Raw genomic sequence first — 8,315 nt, 5'->3', positions numbered from 1 at the left:
TCCCTGGAGGTGTTTAAAAGACGGGTGGATGGTGCTGAGGGTCATGGTTTAGTGGTTGATGGGAATGGTCAGACTCAGTGATCCAGTGGGTCTTTTCCAACCTGGTGATTTTTTGATTCTATGATTCTATTCCCTGCTGCATGCCCTCTAAGACCCTTGTTTGTAGGAGTATAGGTGTTTGGCTATCCACAGGTATTTGGTACAGGTGGGAATTTTATGCTGGCACAGCTCAGGCTTTGCTGCCTTGCAGCAGCGTCTCTCAGGACAGCCACTTCCACTTGGACCAGATGATCCAACCATGGCGATGAGCATCCATCCCTAAACGGCAGGAGGGAAATGTGCTAGAGCCTGGAAATCTCCCAGAAATTGAGCTGATGAGACGCTAGTCAGCTTTGCGTGCAACCTGAAAACAGCACCACCATTCATCTATTCCTAGAGCTATCCATGTTCATTAGCCTTCTTGGCCCCATAGGCTTAAAAAAATCCCCCAGTGTCATGACTCTTTAATAAGATGTCATATTCAGCCATGACAAACACGAGTGCTTGGTAAATAATAGCCCTGCCATGTAACGCCATGCCTCTCACATCTGTTGTAGCAATGACTGTGCCCTGCTCACCTGCCACCCCCTCCCAGCTGCCCTGCACGAGCAAGAGCTGAGCCAAGCCAGCGCTTCCCCGGGATTCAGTGCAGGCAGGGCAGGGCAGCCCTTCCGCAGGGCTGGGACACAGGCAGTGTGTGCGATACGTGGAAGAGGGGAGCACAGCCCTCCAGCACTTGTCACCCCAGGAGCTGCTGAGGGGCTTACTCACCTGCCTCTTCTCCCAAGTGACAGGGGACAGGACGAGAGGGAATGGCCTCAAGCTCTGCCAGGGGAGGTTCAGGCTGAACATTAGGAAAAAATTTTTCACGGAAAGTGTCATTGGGCACTGGAACAGGCTGCCCAGGGAGGTGGCTGAGTTGCCTTCCCTGAAGGGGTTCAAAAGACGGGTGGATGAGGTGCTGAGGGACATGGTTTAGTGATTGATGGGAATGGTTGGACTCCATGATCCAGTGGGTCTTTTCCAACCTAGTGATTCTATGATTCTACCCCTAGAGAGCATTAACCCCTTTGTGCCTCAGTTTACCCAAATCTGCATTAGTGACCCAGAGCAAACCTGTTGCCGTGGGGTGGGATTTTTACACTGTCTGACTGTGGACATTTAAATCTGTTCCCCAAAAATCCATGTTCCCTCTGAGCCATAGAGAGGAGACACCACCACAGAGCAGCTGTTGCTCATCACTGCTTAAATAGCTCCTATTTCCCTTCCCCCCCCCCCCGCCCCCATTTCCATCACATCTTTGGCTTGGTGCAGCCCCTCGAAGGGACTGGAGAGGCAGAGACATTGGGTTGGGTACAGAGATGACTGTTGATAGCAATTAAAAAAAAAATAGAAAAAAACCCAAAACAAATTAACAAAATTGCATCAAAGCTGTTTCTAGGGAATAATTTCAAGTGTATTATGTCCTCAGTCTGAAGAGAATGCAAACAGGCACTGCCATTACAAGATGCCTTTTTTCCCCCTCTCACTTTCCTCACTTTTCCAGGGTAACTTGTGTTACCCTGAGTGCATAAAGGATAGCAGGACATGGCAGTGCTGTTTGCCATGAAAACTAATAGGGCCATGCCTGCTTTCATCAGGAGTGTAATCAGAGCCACGGATAATGTTTTAAAAGGCACAGCAGCTTCAAGTGCAAGCAGGGATTTATTAGTGAAAACGAAACCGTGCTCAAGGCTTTGCAAGTCTTATTTTAAGAGTCTGAAGGAGAAAGGAGCAGCCTGGCTGGCTGGGGGGGCAGAGAGACGAGGTGGCCAAAGCTCTGCCACCAAGCAGCAGTGACGAGCAGGGTGATGAGGGCTCACAACACCCTTGGCTATGATTCTTGCTCCACCACAGGCTGTCTGCACAACCTTGGTCACATCACTTAGTTTCACTGTGCTTCAGCTCTTAGCTTGCTCAGAGGGACAAAAATCACTCTCTTGCAGCTCTGTAGAGAGATTATACTTCTGTATAAATAAGGATCATGCTCTAGGGGACACTTTCTTTGTGGCCTCAGCAGGACCAGAAGGAGCAGCCAAGGGGTCCCGCAGGATCCTGCAGATTCAGAGAGTGGCTTTGGGACCTTCTCTCACTCTGGCATTGCCACCTGACAGCACAGCCAGGTACAGTGGGTGCCTGGGACAGGAGGAGAAAGGGGAACAATGTCTCAGTATGTGGTTATAATGAACAAATAGATTCCCACTCTCCCGTAGTCCCTCGTTCTTCTACAGACCCAGAGCTCATCCATTATAAGAGGTCCGTAGTTTCTGCTGTGTAGAAATAAGGCAAAGCAGTGGCCTATTGCCAGTGCTGGAAGGCTGAATTCCAAGTTTTGGCTGGCTCTCAGCGTTCCTGATGCTACTCAGTAGACTCAAGTCTCTCCTCTATGCTGATGGACAGAGGATGTCTCAAAAATCTTCAACTAGGCTGGGCGAGGCAGCAAACAGTCAGCTCTTTGGGTTCAAGAGAAACCTGAGTATGACCTAAAAGTGCATTTGAAGGCTGAATTTGGCACTAGAAGGAGATGAGACAACATTCCTGAGAGCAAGGTGCGTGTTTAGGGTCTGTTTCTCCACCTGAGGACAGTGTGGCTGGTCAGCAGGGGTGAGCTGTGCAGAAAAGGTCCTATATCTGTTTATCTCTTTGAAAGAGACTAAAACCTGCAAAGTGAGCAGTTCTGCTTGGAAAAGCCTGTCGGAGAGTCTTTCTTGGCCTCAGATGCCCTTGCCATCTGCACACATAAGAAACCCTTCATAAGGTTCTCATTTCCTCTTTACCTTTTTTTTTATGTAGCCATAATAAGATCTCTAATTTTAATGGACTGTATGGATCTCACTAGCAGGAATGGCTCCGGCAGAGAGGCTTTAGCTCTGTATTTCAACAGGATCAGCAGTGGAGGGTTTGGTCCCTTGCTGGGCTCCTTCTTCTGTCACAACCTCCGCCAAAGCCCTCCCTACCTGCTGGAGATGCTTGGGTGTAGGTGCCCCATGTAGTGTCTGTGAGCACTCACCCCTCTCCCTCAAAGGTATATGAAGCAGTACAAGAAAAATTAGCACTACTTTGCCAAATCGGAAGATGTGGGTGGAGCTGAGCTTGTTCAGCCAGAGGGGAAGGCTAACAAGTGGTCATAGATAAAACAGAACCAGACTCTTCCTAGAGGTGCAGGAGAGGCAATGGACTCAAGGCACAGAAAGAGAAATTTTACCTATTATTAGGAAAATAATTCCAAGAGAGATTAGTGACAAGAGAGTTAGAAAAGCATGTGGAAGGATGGCTTCTCTGGACTAATTCTCTAGAGGAAAAAAAAGAGCCTGAAGATAGGACACAACTGCTCTCAGCAGGGCACTGCACCATATCTGAATTTGTGTTAAAACCCAGTTAATTGATTGAGTGAGAAGAAGGGAAGAGCATAACCCAGCTCAGAAGGTGTTACAGAGTCCTTTGCTTCAGGCACAGCTCAACTTGGATGTCAGCAGCCTGGCTGGAATCTTGGCTGGAGAAGGCAGCACACAGGAGCTGATGGAGCTGTTAGAGCAGATGGGGGAAAGCAAAGCTAGGCAGCAAGGATGCTCAGAGCACGTGTCAGAGAATCTGGCTGGTTCCTGACAGCTCCTTTCTCTCAGAGATCCTGGACAGGAGACAAAACGTGATTTCTTGCTCCTTCCACTCAAAGGCGGCTGTGAAAGTCTGATTTATGCTGAACACTCTGGGAAAGCTTGGCTGTGGAACCAAGTTCAGCTCCCAGCCAGGAAAACCTTGTATGGGATCAACAAGTTTTAACCATGCAAATCAAATCTAGGTCCAAACAGCAGAGCCCTGTTTCACAACGCCTGCCTCTCACTTCCCCACTGCACAGGGTCAGGCTACCTCCTCCCTGACGAAGCCCTCACATCCATTCCCAGTGTCAGAGACAAGCCAGGATGTTGTAGACAACTTCCTTTCCTTTCCTTTCCTTTCCTTTCCTTTCCTTTCCTTTCCTTTCCTTTCCTTTCCTTTCCTTTCCTTTCCTTTCCTTTCCTTTCCTTTCCTTTCCTTTCCTTTCCTTTCCTTTCTTTCCTTTCTTTCCTTTCCTTTCCTTTCCTTTCCTTTCCTTTCCTTTCCTTTCCTTTCCTTTCCTTTCCTTTCCTTTCCTTCCCTTCCCTTCCCTTCCCTTCCCTTCCTCCTTCCCTTCCTTCCCTTCCCTTCCTTCCTTCCCTTCCCTTCCCTTCCCTTCCCTTCCCTTCCTTCCCTTCCCTTCCCTTCCCTTCCCTTCCCTTCCCTTCCCTTCCCTTCCCTTCCCTTCCCTTCCCTTCCCTTCCCTTCCCTTCCCTTCCCTTCCCTTCCCTTCCCTTCCCTCCTTCCCTTCCCTTCCCTTCCCTTCCCTTCCTTCCCTTCCCTTCCCTTCCCTTCCCTTCCCTTCCCTTCCCTTCCCTTCCCTTCCCTTCCTTCCCTTCCCTTCCCTCCCTTCCTTCCTTCCTCTTATCAGACCAAGGTGCACAGTGATGGAAGGACAGGCAATGAACGCAAGCTGCAGAAGGGAAAGCCTTGATTCGATCAATATCAGGGGGAGGATCACCCTGAGAGTGGTTAAACAGCGGACCAGAGAGGTGGAGGAGTCCTCCATCCTTGGAGACATTCAAAACTTGGCTGGACAAAGACCTGGCAACCTGATCTAAGTTGGCTCTGCTTTGAGAGCTGTTAGATCAGAGACCTTCAGAGGTTTCTTCCAACCTGAATTATCTCCTGACCTACATTTACAGCACTACCCAAGATGCTCTTGCATCATCTAGAGTTCAATAAGCCCATATGGGCTTCTGCTTCTACATCGGCAGTATTCTAATTCTTCTATATGATTTAATCCCTTAATTCATTTGCCATAATACTGTAGTATATGGCTGGAGGAAAAGGAAACAACACAGCAAAGCAAACAGAGAAATGCGACCACTGCCCCTGAGAATAGTATATTACTCCTCTTCTTTCCTGTTTGCTTCCTGCCGTTCTGCTTCCATGAAAATTTGTGGGATTTCATCCAAAGCTCCAGTATCTCCTCTCCAGCAGTGGCTGGGAATGGATGCTTAGAAAGAAAATATCAGAAACAGTGAGCACAGAATGATCCTATCCCTGCTGCACCCTGCCAGCCTCTGGCAGCTGGAGCTTCTCAGGATGGAAAGCTACTAAGTGCTCAAGTTACTTGAGCACTTAGTAGTTACCATCTGAGAAGCTTCCAGCAGGGTGAGAGCCACAGCAGACTGAGTTTTACAGAGTGCCCCAGGGAAAGGTATTTCCTCTTCTTCATGTGAAACAGGCTGCCTGGTCACCTTCCCAGCCCTTGGGGTGGAAACTCAAAAGGGGTCAGCGTCCCTTCTAGATCTGGTTATGGCTGTGAGCATTTCATCCAACCCACAGACATAGAACCCAAGTGTTTAATTCACATTGTCCCTTACTTCTTCTTTCCTGTGCCCCTGATCCCAGAGCAGTCTCAGGAATTCATTAATAAGTGCTGTCTCAGGGGTAAAACCCAAGCTCCCTTTCCTGACAGGCAGCGGTGGGATGCTCCTCGGCAGCGCTGTGCCTCAGCCCCAGCCATGGTTCACCCAGACAAGCGCCGTGCGCCTTTGCTGTGTGTGTTCAGGTTGAAGAGCCCTTTGTAGACAATTTATTCACTGAGCCAGAACGGGAGCATTTTACACTTTGCTCTCGCATTACGCTGCCAGGGGACACCTCCCTACATGCACACACGTGCACACACACACCTGCACGCACATGCACCTGCACACGAGTGCATGCACAGAGCAGAGGAAGAGTGATCAGGGATGCTCCAGGGAGAGCATCCCTGGGATGGAGGGATGCTCCAGGGAGAGCATCCCTGGGATGGAGGGATGGAGGGATGCAGAACAGCCCAACCCCCTGTGCGTACCCACAGTTGAGTCACAGGCGTGTGTGCCAACAAGGCAAAGGCAGATTTTTACCCATCCTTTTTTCCTTCCTTCTCTGACCTCCTCACTTTCAGTAGCCCCTCTCTCCTCCTTCCTACCACACAGCACCAGTGCATTGGTGCTGCCTCAACAAAGGTCACCTGGAGCTGCATGTGTGTACACACCCTCTGTTTCCTCAGAGGAGTGAGTGAGCTGAAGTCCAGCTTCATGGAGGAAAATAAACTACATGCACGCTCACCGCGATTGCCCACTAATGAAAACATCGTGGTGGTAGGAATCTGTCTCCGTGGCATTTCTGGGAACTCAAAGTTCATGCAGGAGGCATCAGCTGCAAGAAGAGATTGAGAGGATGCCTCTCCTGCCCCCACGCTGACATGCAGGAATGGCTTAGAGAAGGTGTCAGTGGAGTTTGGAAAAGAAGCAGAAATATGTATTTCCCCAATAATCTGAAAACTTCAATAAATGTTTTCCCTCAGTAGGATGTAGCTGTGGAATCTAGGGACCGTTGCTGGAGCCAGCCGCTCTGAGAGGGGAAAGCAAAGAGCCAGTCCAAGACCAACAACTGCCAGAAAAATAAAGGGAACTGAAGAGGTTCAAGAGTGGGAGGGGTTTTTTTTTGTCTCTTCAGTGTTGTTTCTTGATTAATATTTACATGTCAGAATCAGCAAAGCATACCTCCAGATCACACATGGGATCTTTTTCTCTTGCTTGGGCAACAGAATATATAGGCAGGACAATTGAGCGAAGCAAGATGTGCGCTAAGCCCACTGCACCAAAGGGAAGAAACAAAAATACCAGTTATTTAAAACATATGTATTAACACTGGGACTCACCTCCCCCACGTCGTGATGGTGACATCACGGAGACAGATGAAAATCCTCGTAGGAGCATCAGGCTAGCTCCAGCCCCTGGGCTACAGAGGGGCTTTGCTCCACTGGCCTCTGGTCTCCCTGGGCCACTGATTGGCACCCACTGTCACCCACACTGTCGCCTGTGCCTCTTTGCCCTAGAAGAACACGGATGAAGGAGGTGCTGGTTGAAATTCCCGTCCCTTCCTTGCCAGGGAGTACAGCTTTGATTTGAATTGGGAGGCAAGGCAAGGTGAGTTTCCACGTCATGATACCTGATGTGGGAAGGCTTCTTGCATAGCTAAGCCGTCTCTGCACATGGTTTGCAGCATCTCCCAGGTACGGTGGTGGATGACAGCCACGAAAGGATAGGATCCAGCCAAACCAGCTTTGTGCCAGCAAGGCTCTTTCCCCTTCTCGTATCCCTCCTCTCATCTTCCTCTCTGCCTTCCCTCTCCTGTTCCCTCCCCCCCCAAAACCCATTTTTCAAATTAGATCAAAAGAGTTCAGCTCAAATGTTCCGAATTTGGGTGTGAATGCAGTGTTCCCAGCATTTGTGCTTTGTAAGGGAGATGGAGGGATGCAGAACAGCAAAGGGATGATGACACCCAGCCCCTTCCCACAGTCCAGCTTTGCACCAGGACGCCAGACCCCGAAGAAAGGTACCAGGTCCTGCCTGGGGCCCTACGTTCTGCAAGCAATTACTAGCAACACAATCTGGGTGCTTCAGTACATGGAGAGAAGGGGGATGCAGGAGCCTTGGGGAGACAATGGTAGCCAGGAGGTCTTATCAACCTATTGTAGGGCAGAGTCAAGCCCTCCCTTCAAACTAAAGCCCTTGAGGGAGCAAAGAGGATCTCCTTTCAAGTGCCAGGCATGTTTCAGCAGTTTATAGATACCAGTGTCCACCAAGCTTGGCATCGTAGCACTGCCATCCCAGCTGTGTCCTCAGCCCTGCACCCAGTCCTGGTAGAGCTGAGCACCTGAGCTTGACTTGGCCAAGAGAATGCAGGATCAGGCCTCAGGTATGTTTGAGTTTCCAGAGGCGCCTTCAGCTGCCATTGCTTGGTTCAGCCTTCTCCGGTTTGAGTTATACTTCTTTCCCTTCACAGGCTAAAGAAAAAATAAATCAAACTCACCTTTGCAGGAGCAGGACAAGACAATAATTTGGCTGGAAAGGGAGCAAGATCCAGCTCTTCCTCTCTCCCTTCCACCCCTCCACTCCTCCCAATTACCCTCCTGTACCCTGTTTCTCTCCTGCACATTCCACCGCTGAGAGCATCATCCTGCTGCAATGCCTCCCCAGGCACCCGGTGATGAGCTGAGCCATGAACTCTAATATTAGACAGGAGAGGGGACAACGGCATCAAACCCTAGGGCTGCTCTTCCAGCGCAGCCAGGAGATGCCCATCCCTCTGCTGTGGGACACTCAAACCTGCAGAAGATGGGAAGGGGGGCTGTACTGTCCCAGGGT

The 8,315-nt window shown here is 49.9% G+C and overlaps 1 long non-coding RNA gene across 1 annotated transcript; it reads right to left on the bottom strand.

Moving 5' to 3' along the window:
• Nucleotides 1-1,724: 1,724 nt before the first annotated feature.
• Nucleotides 1,725-6,932, bottom strand: LOC138723121 (uncharacterized). Its single transcript, XR_011337814.1, has 2 exons — nt 6,827-6,932; nt 1,725-2,214 (listed from the first exon to the last, which is right to left on the bottom strand). It is a non-coding gene; the product is annotated as an uncharacterized lncRNA (long non-coding RNA).
• Between the last annotated feature and the right edge of the window lie 1,383 nt (nt 6,933-8,315).

The sequence above is a fragment of the Phaenicophaeus curvirostris genome, chromosome 8 (genome assembly GCF_032191515.1).
Source record: "Phaenicophaeus curvirostris isolate KB17595 chromosome 8, BPBGC_Pcur_1.0, whole genome shotgun sequence".
Classification (NCBI taxonomy): domain Eukaryota; kingdom Metazoa; phylum Chordata; class Aves; order Cuculiformes; family Cuculidae; genus Phaenicophaeus; species Phaenicophaeus curvirostris.
Note: the sequence above shows the minus strand (reverse complement) of the source record. Positions and strands in the feature narration are given on the sequence as shown.